General features: G+C 43.6%; 1 non-coding gene and 1 pseudogene across 1 annotated transcript; one reads left to right on the top strand and one right to left on the bottom strand.

The window, feature by feature from the left end:
• The first annotated feature begins 3,435 nt into the window (after positions 1–3,435).
• Positions 3,436–4,084, top strand: LOC102973391 (BOS complex subunit TMEM147-like; annotated as a pseudogene).
• Positions 4,085–5,803: 1,719 nt separating this feature from the next.
• On the bottom strand, positions 5,804–5,910 carry LOC112063518 (U6 spliceosomal RNA). The gene has a single exon (XR_002891027.1). It is a non-coding gene; the product is annotated as a U6 spliceosomal RNA (small nuclear RNA).
• Positions 5,911–12,197: the final 6,287 nt, after the last annotated feature.

The raw sequence follows: 12,197 nt of genomic DNA, 5'->3' as shown, positions 1-12,197 counted from the left end.
TCTAATAGGTGAAAACTTAGTCTCTCAGTGTGGTTTTAATTTACAATTTTCATAACGAGTAAAGGAGAGCATTTTTCATCCATTTAAGAGCCATTTATATTTCCTTTCCTGTGAGTATCCTTTGTCCCATTTTGCTATTTGGTTATAGACCTTTTCTTATTGATTCAAGAGAGTTTTATATAAAGACAGCCCTTGGTCTACGACAGGAACTAGAAATATTTTTTTCTGAGTTTGTGGTTTATAATTGGACTTGGCTTACGGTGGTTTTTTTATCATGAAGAAATCTGCTTATTTTTACATATATTGAAAATATCTTGTCTTTAATGGATTCTGGATCTGGTACATTTTAATCAACCTTTACTTAAACCATTAAGATGAGGTGTCACAAAATTAAGGGCCTCGTCATATAAGCTGTCCAAACACCAAAAATCCCAGATTTCCAGCAATAATTAAACCAACTCCTACAAGTAGATATCTTTAGTTAATATATACCTTGCTTTGAACAAAATTCAGATTTAGGAAGCAGATGAGTTCAGGGTAATCCTTCACTTATAAATGGGCATACAATAGGACAGCTTCCTTTACATAATAAGCTGAGATAAGTAATTAACTGTGTTTAAATTTACAGCTTTCCAGGGGTTGTGTAAGTGGTGGTTCACCTGTATTTGGATCAGCTACAAAAAACAAGTCCGGTATTGAGTGAAGTAATATTTACTGAACACTGACTGTATAGTGAAAAGCCTGAGCTTTGGAGCGTAATGGCAGGGTTGAAATTCCAGCTCTGTGCCTATGTGCCCTTGAACAAGTTAGGGGACACGGGTTTGTGCCACCGTCCGGGAAGATCCCACATGCCGCGGAGCCGCTAGGCCCGTGAGCCATGACCGCTGAGCCTGCGCGTCCGGAGCCAGTGCTCCGCAACGGGAGAGGCCACAACAGTGAGAGGCCCGCGTACCGCAAAAAAAAAAAAAGAATGATAATAGTACCGGAGAGTTTGCTCTGAGAATTAAATGAAAAACTGCTTATGAAGTTCTTAGCACAGGTCTCATGATAAAATGCTCTGGACATGTTGCTGCTGTTAGATTTAGCTGTCTTCCCACCTCATTCTCCTTCTATAGATATCTAAAGAATTCATCCATTTGTCATTCAATTAATGCAGCCACTCAATGCCTTATTAAATAATTTACATATTAGTCCATCATTTATTCAGTTATTCATTTACTCACACATTCACTCATGCACTGTCATTCATTCAACAGATATTTGAGCTCCTAGTATGGGCCAGATCCTGGGCTAGCTCTGAGTACATAGTGATGTCCATGGACCTGACTCAAGAGTTTGAGGGTTGAGGTTCAAAAGCTTCTCATTCATTCCACAGCAGAACAAATACCTGTGTTCACTGTATACCATGGCTCTTTAGCCAATGGCTGCTAGTTTTAATTCCATGACATCATACTCTCCCGGATTCCTTTCTTTGTTCCTTTCTCTTCTTCCGCCCCGCCCTTTTACCCTCTCTTTGCCCAGGACTCTACCCCGGGCTCAGGCCTTTACTACCCCTATCAGAGTCCCTTGGCGATTACCAAGACAGATGACCACTCAGACTCTGAGTCAGACTAACCTGAGTTGAAGCTCAGCTCCTCTACTTTTCTAGTTTAGGGAACTTAGACAAGTCTGACCCTCAGTTTCCTCCTCTGTAAAATAGGGATAATAATATCCACTTTATTTGAATGATTGAATTAAACAGTGAAGTCACTCCTTAGCTGCAAAGAAACACTTAACACCAAGGAGGTATGATGATCAATTCACATCTCAATTAGTTGAGTGTCTACTCTATGTAGGCATTATGTTCAGTACTATGAAGACACACAAAGAGCTAATGTCATCTCTTCCAGTCAGAAGCCATAGCCCAGGGGGGTCCACAGTAAGTGCTCAATAAGAGCTACTATTACTTGCTTTTCCCAAGGAACGCCCCTCACTCCTGGACACTGGCATTTCTCAGAGACCTGTGCTGAGAGGGCTGCTGGGCTGATGCTAGCTTCTCTGGTTTCATTTGCAACTCCGATCTGGCACTCTTTATGGCTTTAAAGTAATTTAATTTTGTGGTAAATTTGAATATAGACTAGGTATTAGCATATTCTAAGGAATTAATAATATTCTAAGGAATTAATGTTAAATTTGTTAGAGGTGATGATAGTAAGAAAAGGTCCTAAATTTTCAGATATGTTTGTAAGAATTTAGGGTTGAAATGGTAGGACTTTAGATATTTGCTCTTTAAAAATCAGAGGAAAAGAAGAAGAAAAACTGCCCCCCACCGACTGTTTGCCATTAAACACTGATCTTTTGTTACCTGATTTTAAAAAAAAGGAAGAGAAAGAAAGAAAGAAAGGAAGGAAGGAAGGAAGGAAGGGAGGGAGGAAGGGAGGAAGGGAGGAAGAAAGAAAGGGTAAAGCATATATGGCAAAATGTCAATAATTATTGAATCAGGGATTCATTTTACCATTCATTCAAGGTGGTTCATTATGCCATTCTCTCAGTTTTGATGTGTTTGATAAGTTTTGTAATAGGAAGGTTGAATATCTATTTTTGATGGATGGGAGGATCACTTTATGGAAGCGAAGGGGAAGGAAACTTACCCGCGTGCAGCATTCCCATTTTAGCGGAGGGCAGGCAGCCCTATCCTTAGCCAGGAGGAGAGCTTGCAAAGGGTGGGCTACGTCATTAGATTGACACCTGCTTTATTTGCAGGGCCTTTGCAGTTGCCCTTGGGGAATTCACCTGGACAGGGAAGAAGGCTTCCCTGTATATATGCTTCCCTGTATATATGCTGATAACTTTCCCCTCCCCTGCCCCAAGGAAACAGGCACAGGTACCCCACTGGAACAGCTAGGCCTCAGACCAGGTTTTAAGGCCTTGTGGTCCTCTCCCCCCCAAGTTCATTACATTTCTTCTGTCACCTCTATTTCATCCGTAAAGGAGAGACAAGACCACAGGCCAAACCCAAGTTCTCCCAATTACTCTGTTCGTAATCTTAAGCCTGGTGCCTTTGATCTTGGTTAGTTTATTCTCAATTCCCTCCACTCCCCACCACCACAAACAGGTAACCCCTTTCATTAGTTTCCTTCCAGACTTTCCTTTTGTAAGTATAAGCAAATGCAAATATACATCCTCCAATAGGCTTAAAACTAACAACAAAGCAAATTGAAAATAGAGAAAATTGCAGTGTTCCAGGTAAAAAGTGAAGTAAGTCTGGGAGTTGTTAGCATACAGATGGATAAGCTCTAGAGGCAAGGGAATAGAAGAAGAAGGAAAAGGAGGGAGAAAGAAAAGGGACTAAACTTTAGAGTCACCCAGAGGAAAAGAAAAAAGAGGCAGAAGGCAGGTGAGTGCCAGGCCTCCGAGGCAGAGAGGCACGCTCCGGCGGTCTGGGCAGCCGGCGCCATGACACTATTCCACTTTGGGAACTGCTTCGCCCTGGCCTACTTCCCCCCTACTTCATCACCTACAAGTGCAGCAAGCTGTCCGAGTACAGCACCTTCTGGAAGTGCGTCCAGGCCGGGGTCACCTACCTGTTCGGGCAGCTGTGCAAGATGCTGTTCCTGGCCACTTTCTTTCCCAGCTGGGAAGGCGGCATCTATGACTTCATTGGGGAGTTCATGAAGGCCAGCGTGATTGTGGCAGACCTGATAGGCCTAAACCTTGTCATATCCCAGAATGCCGGCAAGGGGAAATACAAGATCATGGTTGCTACCCTGGGCTGGGCCACCGCCAAGTTCGTTATGTCCTGTTACATCCCCCTCTGGGTTGGAGCTTGGGCACTGAGTTTGACTGGAAATACATCCAGATGAGCATTGACTCCAACATATGTCTGGTCCATTATGTTGTCACATCCGCCCAGGTGTGGATGATCACATGCTATGACCTGTACCACATTTTCCAGCCAGCAGTCCTCCTATTGATGTTCCTTAGCATCTACAAGGCCTTTGTCATGGAGATGCTCGTCCACCTCTGTTCCCCAGGCAGCTGGACGGCACTGCTGGCCCTCAGCACCCTGGCCCTGTATGTCGCCCTTGTCAATATGCACTCCTAGGCTTGGTGTCCCAGACTTTCACATACCTTTTCCCCATCTCCAGGTTTCAGTGAAGTAAACAGTATTTGCAAAGTTCCAAAAAAAAAAGGCAGAAAGAAAAACCCAGAGAGAATACTTTAAGAAGAGAGGGGTAAGTAGTCAATTGTGTTATCTGCTCCTAATATGTGAATAGATCTGCATGAACCACCCAGGAAAGATAGCCATGTTAAAGAGGGAGTTCAAAGTAAAATATATGTTAATGATCCTACTTTTGCAAAATTGATATGTATATACACATGTTCAGTGAGTAGAAAGAAGTCTAGAAGACTTTAGAAAAAGCAGACTAACAGGGGAAACCCTGGTGAGCTTGTTTGTGGGAAAAGGTGGCCTTTTTACTTTGCACACTTAAGTTTTGTTTGCATTTTTTACCACAAGAATGCATTCTTTTGGTAAATAAAAAAGATTTGTAAAAGGGAGAAACTACTGTTTAAAACCATCTATATTCAAATTTTCTGTGGAGTAGAGAAGGTGATTAAGAACGTTGGCTTCAGAATCTAATAAACATGAGTCTAAACCCCAGCTCTACTCCGTGAACCAATTAACCTCTCTGAGCCTCAGTTTCCTCATCTGTAAAATGGTGATTATACTGATAATTACTTCAAAGGATTGCAATAAGGATTAAATGGGGAGCATGAGTAAAGCATCTAGTACAATGACTGTCTTACAGTAAAGGCTCAATTGATACTAGTTATACATATATAATATATATATAATTAAGTTATATATTATAATATTAGTTTTATATATGTAGTAAATAAAATAGCTATTACTAGATCAAACCAGCCAATCAGAGCTGTACTCATTTGGACAACATTATTTTGGTCCCTCTAGAACTGCTGTCACTGAAATGCGTTTTCTGTGTCATGCTTTGGTTGTTACAAGAAATGGTGATGTGAAGTCAGCCACCGTTATCTATTGCCAGGATCCATCCCATAGAATCACCTACCGTACCAGGGAACTCAGGAGGGGCCTGTGTCTACCCAGGGAGCGTACAAGATGGTCCTCAGCAGAATTTTCATGTGTTTTTATAGTTTCTCTCATTCTTTTCAATTTCTATTTTTGTGTTTTACAATGCACATAATATATTAGTTCATCAGTTCATATGTATAAATATTAAAAAATATACCTGTATTGGGGAGTTTAACAATTTTTACCCCCGGAAGTTTAACTTATAAAGTTTGAAAAGCAGTGTCTTCTTGATGAGTTCTCTCAGACTCAAGGTTACAAAAAGCTGCATTTCTCCCAAGGATTTGGTTTATTGTTTCTAATAAATACAATCACTCCTGTCATTAAATGCCTTTTCTTCTTGGCTTTGACTGCTAGAAACCTCAGAGCCAGATTCATAACCCAGCTCTACACACAGAATGTCTGTGGTTGGTATCCTGAGGGCTGTGGTTATGAGCACAGCTTCTGAAACCACATTGCCTGTGTTCACATCCCACTGTGTGAACTTGGGCAAGTGACTTAACCTCTCTGTGCCTCCGTTTCCTCAAAAGTAAAATAATTATAACAGTAATCACCTCCCAGGATTATTATAAAGATTAAATGAGGTGATGCATGTAAATCAATTAGAACAGTGCTCAGCATTAGTAAGAACTCAAATATTATTTTTGCTGTTATGGGCTCTCATTCCATGATTTCTTTCTTTTTTTAAAAATTTTTATTGGCGTATAGTTGCTTTAAAATATGGAACACTTCACAAATTTGCGAGTCATCCTTGCGCAGGGGCCATGCTAATCTTCTCAGTATCGTTCCAATTTTAGTATACGTGCTGCCGAAGCAAGCACTCTCATTCCATGATTTCTTTACCCTTGCTTTTCTTCAGTCGCATTTCTGCTACTCTTTAAGTATTTCAGTAAGGCACTTAAAATCCTTTTTTGGAAAGAGTTTAAGCAAGCAACCGTATGAATTTTTTTGTCTTAATATGCCAGGCACTGAGTTAGGTTCTTGAAGAATACAAAGATAAAGAAAAGATTGTGGGAATTCCCTGGCGGTCCAGTGGTTAGGACTCCGCACCCTGCCGAGGGCCCGGGGTTCAGTCCCTAGTCGGGGAACTAAAATCACAAAAACTGAGCAGCTCGGCCAAAAAGACAAAAGAAAAGATTGTTTCTGCCTTCATGGAAAAGTTCAGTCTAGTGGGGAAGACATACATACAAATAGCCATAAACCAAGTACAGGATATGGAAAGCCATGCAGGAGAGGTGTGCAAGTGTCGTTAAGGACACGGAGTAGATGAGACCCGTGAAAGCTTCCTAGAGGAGGTGGCATGGGGGTTGCACTTCCCAGGAAACAGAGACGATAGAGCAGAGATTCCAGGTGGAGGGAGTACTGGTGATCTAAGGTAGACTTTCCAGGACCGATGTGCTACCCACAGTGCTGGTTAAGGTGGATACTCAATAAGTCCCTGTTTTTGACTGCTGTAATTGATTCAAGTGGTGTGAAAAGGAGGAGGAAGAGACAATGGGACAAAGCCCGAGAGCACCTCCCTTTTTCAAGGGAAGTGAAAAGGAACAGGAGCAGAACCAAATCCTCTGAGGTGGGAAGATAAACTTGCCAGCCAGGCCAGGAAACACAGATGTGAAAACCAGGCTCAAGCAGTTGCTTTGAGGGAGGAGGGAATGGAAAATTTGGGGTGGGAGATTGGAGGGGTCGTCTGCCTGCATCCATCTGCAGTGCAGAACAAATGCCCAAAGCCCATAACGTTTCCTTTTGGGCTCAGAGATAGAACTTTCCTTTCCTTTCATGGTGTGGCTTCAACTTCAGGCCTTCCAGACCACTTTTGGGCACAGTCTTTTAAGGTGTCCTATCATCTCTAAGCAGAGTGATCCCAGGTAACTTCAGCCACACATTCCCTTCCTCTGGAGGTAAATGAAGAGTGAGTCTAAAAATGAGAGCCCTAATCAGAGTTAAATCCCTGCCCAAAATGTCCCTAAGAAGGGACAGAGTGTGGTAAGCAAAGTACAAAATATAGAGTTGGACAGAATCAGCTTTTACTTCTGGTTTCCGACAAGATGCCAACGCTGGTACGCCCCAGGTTCCTCATCTGTAAAATGGGCATATGAATGTTGGCCTCAGGCTTGTTTGGATTACAGGACACCATATATACGTGCCTGGAACTCAGCAGGCACTAAGATTATCTCTGAGCTCTTTCCATTCCTGAAAATAAATAAGCTACCACATGTTAAGCACCGCCACTGTGTCAGGCGCTGTGCAAAGTACTTCATTTGTGTTCCCATTTACTAATGAGGTGGTGGCCCACGTCCTTCAGAAGGCGCAGCAATGCGGGCTCTTAACCTTCCTGCTGCCCTTGGAGACTTCATCTCCTGAAGTCAAGTGGTCAACTTCTAGAACCCCTCAGGTGTCATCAAAAAGTTTGGCATTGCTCAGAGCTAAACTCAACTAACTCAGTGCTTACAAAAGGCTAGTGATAATTCAAGGCGATCCAGCCCCTTTCTTTTCCCAGAAAGAGAAGAGTAGGTAATATCTGTTTAGATTTCATGTAAAGAGGTTACAACTTGATTTTCCTTTCTGAGTCAACCTTTCCTTCCTTCTGTTTTTTTAAGGTAGTGTTCCCCAAGTTGGCTGCTCATTGGGATCACCTGGGGAAGTTAAAAATCTCCCTCCCTCCCACCCCAAGAGCTTGTGATATACTGATACATGGTCTGGAGTGGGCCTGGGCCTCTGGATCTTTTTAATTCCTGGGTATTCCAATGTGCAGTTAAGGTAACAACCGCTGTCCTAAATCCTCAGGTTAAAAAAATTATCCATCTACCTTCTACCTTAACAAATACATTTTTTTTTAACAAAAAGGAATGACATCTATATATTGTTCTGCTACTTGCGTCTTTTCACCCAACAGTATGTCATGGATTACGTTCCTTGTTGGTACATAGAAAATTAGTTCACACCTTTTAGCAGCTGCAGAATATTTGATTGTAGGGATGTACAATAATGTATTTAATCAATTCTTTGCAATTGGACTTTTAGGTTGTTTCCACTTTTCCCCTGTTACAAACAATGTGAAAAGACGTTATTTGCACACATTGTACAAACATTTCTGTAAGATTCACAAAGTGGAAATGCTTAGTCAAAGAAGGTAATAGGTAGAGAAGTATTTAGATACTTACGTATTTATTTCTGTGTTTTGGTAAATGAATGAAGGAAGCACTTCGTGTTGTCATTTGCTGGGTACGTGCAGTGCATAGAATTATTGTGGCTTAAGTGGCTTCTGAGCCCTTTAAGGGATGGGACTGCTGGGCCCTTTGAGGATGCCAAGGGCTGGCTGGGCTGACTGAAACCATGACCACCTCCATGGCTGTATTTCAGCTTTTCTCTCTAAGGCAGGATGTGGCCAGGTTCCAGAGTTTTCATTCCTCTCCCTGCAGGGTGCCTTTTGATGTGTTGGCCCATATCCTAGGAAGTTGGAGGCGCTTTGGTGGGCTATCAGAAGATGTGGAACATGCCAGTTGGAATCAACCAGCCCTCATTTTGTCTGAAGCATGGCCTCAGTCCACAAGGGCAGGGCCTGCAAGAGATGGAGGAGGGTCAGGGAGCAGCAAATCTGAGCCAGGCCCGAGTCTCCACAGGGCTTTTCACAGAAGTGAGGAATAACTGTCCCTTTTCCTGGCCTGTCCTACTGAAGTACTATTTGAAACAAAATGTGGGCTTCTATAGGAGGCTACCTAGGAGGGCAAGGGGAGCCCAGGTGGGCCAGCCCTAAGGATCAGGAAAGATCAGGATGATGGCCTGTCCCATTTTAGAGCCAGCTGGTAAACAGGTAAACAGCAGGGACTGAGGGATTGTGCAAGAGAGTTTGAGGAAGGAGTTGCCCAATCAGTCCTCAGACTCACAGTCAAGGTCGGGGGGGCGGGTATGAGGAGACCTGGGTTCATATCCTGGCACTACTGCTGACAACTGATAGGCCGCTGACTGCATGGAGGCCCGGGGGGACACACCTCTCATGTCTGAACCTCTTTCCTCATCTGGAAAATAGGGTCCACACTTATTTCACCTGGGGTTGCTGTGAGAATTAAATGAAGGAACAGATGCACAGGCATTTTGCACTGTCCCTGGCACGCAGTAGGTGCTCAATAAATAGTAGCTGCATTTATCAGTGGATTAGGGAGCTATGCAAGAAAGATAGGGACCCATATCCTATGGGGAAGTCACTCTGTGGGGCCTGGAATCAGGCTTACAAGGAACAGGGAAGCAAATTCTGGCTGCTGCTCCTGGGCGGGTGGAATAAATTGTCCCGAACAAAGGGCCTGCACCTTCAGCCCTAGATTCTAGGATGTGGACCCAACATGGAGCCCCATCTGTATTCCTGCTGCCCTGGCTCTCTGCTTCACAGGCAACTGCCCTCAACCTCCAGGGAACTATAAGGAGAGTCCCGGGGCCTGGAGGACCTGTGGCCCTGGCCATGGCCCTAAGGGAGAGGGGAGTGGGGGGTGGGAGGGAGGCTGTAAAAAATGTAAATGGTGCGGTGTGGAGCGGCTCCAGCCGTCTGACACTCCCCGGAGCTGGCAGGAGCCCGGGGAAGGAGCCCCAGGCCCCGGGCGCCTTTTGTCCCAGGGCTTGGCTATGTAAAAGGTGGGGGAAGGGGCAAGAATTCGTGGAACTTGTCCATTCATTGGAGCCCCCGCTGCCCGCAGGTGCGAGATGGGGGAGGGAGCTGCAGACTCCAGCCTGGAAGGTTTAGAAATGAGAATTTACAACTCAGCATGCAGTGGACGACAAACAGATTCCTTGGGTTCCAGCCTCTAAGGCTGTGAACCTTCAGGCCAGCCAGACTCCATCTCGCTTAAAATTGAGGCCATCAACTGGTTCCCTGCCCCCGCAACTGGGCTTCCGAACTCCCATCTCGTCCATTCCCCAAATCCCCACTTCCCAATCTGTTTCCCCCGGCCTGCTTGTAAGGCTGTTGGATTTTCTGAGGTTTCTTGGTTTTACTTTTCCATTCCTATTTGGCAGCTTGGGGTTCACAACTTCCAGGGCCTTCTCCGAAGCACCATATTCAAGCATATTCAAGATAGTGCTTGAACCGAAGTCCTAAAAAAAACCAGTGCGAGGAGAGGAAGGACTTGGAAGCGTGCAAACCTGGGTCCGAACCCTGCTCTGCCCTTCCCAGCTGAGTGAATTCCAGGCAAGCTACTAACCTTTCTGAGCAGCAGTTTTCTATAGGTAAAATGGGAATACTGTGTTTCTGCTTCTAGAGGTTTTTGACAAATTAAGTTCTGAGTTAATGTTTAGGAAATTCTTAGCACAATGCCTGGCACAGAATAGGTAGTCAATGAATATTTGGTTACTTCCTTTAATAACCTAGGAAAATAAGGCAGAAACTCCCTGCAATGTTGTTTCAATTTTTTTTTCCCTGTTGCTAGAGAGATTAATCTTTTTTTGGTGTGTTTTTTTGTTTGTTTGGTTTTGGTTTTGTCTTTGGTTTAACGATTGATGGGACACCTTTATGCATTCTGGAATTCTTTGTTATACAATTTGCAATTTTTTCTCTTTTTGGTATCTTTCAACATACAGAGTCTCTTTTTCTTTCTACACATTGTATTCCTAAAACTGCCCTTAGGGGCTGGTCCTCTATAGGCTGATTTACTTGGCGGTTTGGGGGGTGTCTCACTGACTGCCTTTGGCCAGTATCCTCCTCAGGGCTTTCTCGGGCCCTCCGCTGTTCTCTAAAGGAACGTGAAAACCTGCTGCAGGTGCTGCTTGACTGATCCTGCTGTATCCCAGTTTTATCCCAAAATGCACACACTCCCCCCTCTACTGGTTTCTGGAAGGATCACATCTTTCTTTTACTGGTGTGCTGATGTGGGGAAACTCATAGATCTGACTGAGAAATTAGTGGCTGAATGAGAATTTGGATCCTCCATTAACCCTCTTTGGGGCCCAGGACTGAGTCTCAAACTCTCTATACTTCACCATCCTAGCCAGCTGCCCAAACTCACATTAACTGACCACTTACCTGACGCATTCCTGAGAAGCTCTGCGTAAGTCTAATTTGATGGATTATACGTTAATGCTCTAGAAGAGAAGGAAATTAAAATAAATGTTATGAAGCCGACTATCTCATTTATTGGGCACTTACCATGTGCCGTTTGCTGTGTTAAGTACTCTACTTGAAGACCTTATTTAATTCTCATGCCATTAAGGAAAGCTCAAATTTCTCCATTTTATAGATACAGAGACTGAAGCTTAAGGGGGTTTTATGCAGCTTGGCCAAGGTTACCAGTTGGAAGTTTGCCAGATTGAGCAAATATACATATAGGAGCCCAGTTAAATTTAAATTTCATATAAATAATGAATATTTTTTTAGTATCGCAAATATCAAATATTTCATGCAATATTTTATCTGGCAATCCCATCCAGATGGTAAGGGGTGAATGTGGACTGGAACCCAAGTTTCCTGATTCTCTGGGCTTCCGGTGGTACGACCATGGAATTCTTTGAAAAGGGAAGAAACCTCCTGTGCTAACTCCTGAACTCCATCTCGACATACTGACTAGTATGGACGTGAGGCCTTCTTAACAAGCATCTTCACCCTTAAGCCCCCACTCCTCTGAACTGAGAGCACTTTTGTATGTATCCAGCTTGTACATTTAGATGCCCATACTCAGCTGTCTTATGGCTTCCAATATTCTTAATAAGTTTTTACATTCGTTCGATCATCCATCCATTCAACTCCTTGACAAATACTTATTGTTTGAGGGCTTGTCCTGCCAACTAAGAATAGAAAGATGAATTAGACAAATTAGACACAGCCCCTGTCCTTGAGGATCTCCTGCTCCACTGCAGGAGACTGACAAGTAAACAGACACAATCAGGTGGGTGATGGTTTGGGTGGGCTGTGTTAGAGACTATGATAGATCGAGGTTTGCTCCAGAAGTAGAGGGGCTCACGGTGGGAGCAGTCAGACACAAAACCCAGGAGATCAGCTTCAGCTGAGTATTGAAGCGTCAATAGTTTTGTTTTCCTCTGAAGGGGGAAACAAATGATAATAAACTTTAGCCAGTGGTTGCAATCTGCAATAAGAAATGAATTCAGATGAAGAAGAAAGTGAGAACTT

Source organism: Physeter macrocephalus, chromosome 11, assembly GCF_002837175.3.
Source record: "Physeter macrocephalus isolate SW-GA chromosome 11, ASM283717v5, whole genome shotgun sequence".
In the NCBI taxonomy this organism is placed as follows: Eukaryota; Metazoa; Chordata; class Mammalia; order Artiodactyla; family Physeteridae; genus Physeter; species Physeter macrocephalus.
The sequence above is the reverse complement of the archived record's forward strand: the minus strand, read 5'-3'. Positions and strand labels throughout refer to the sequence as shown.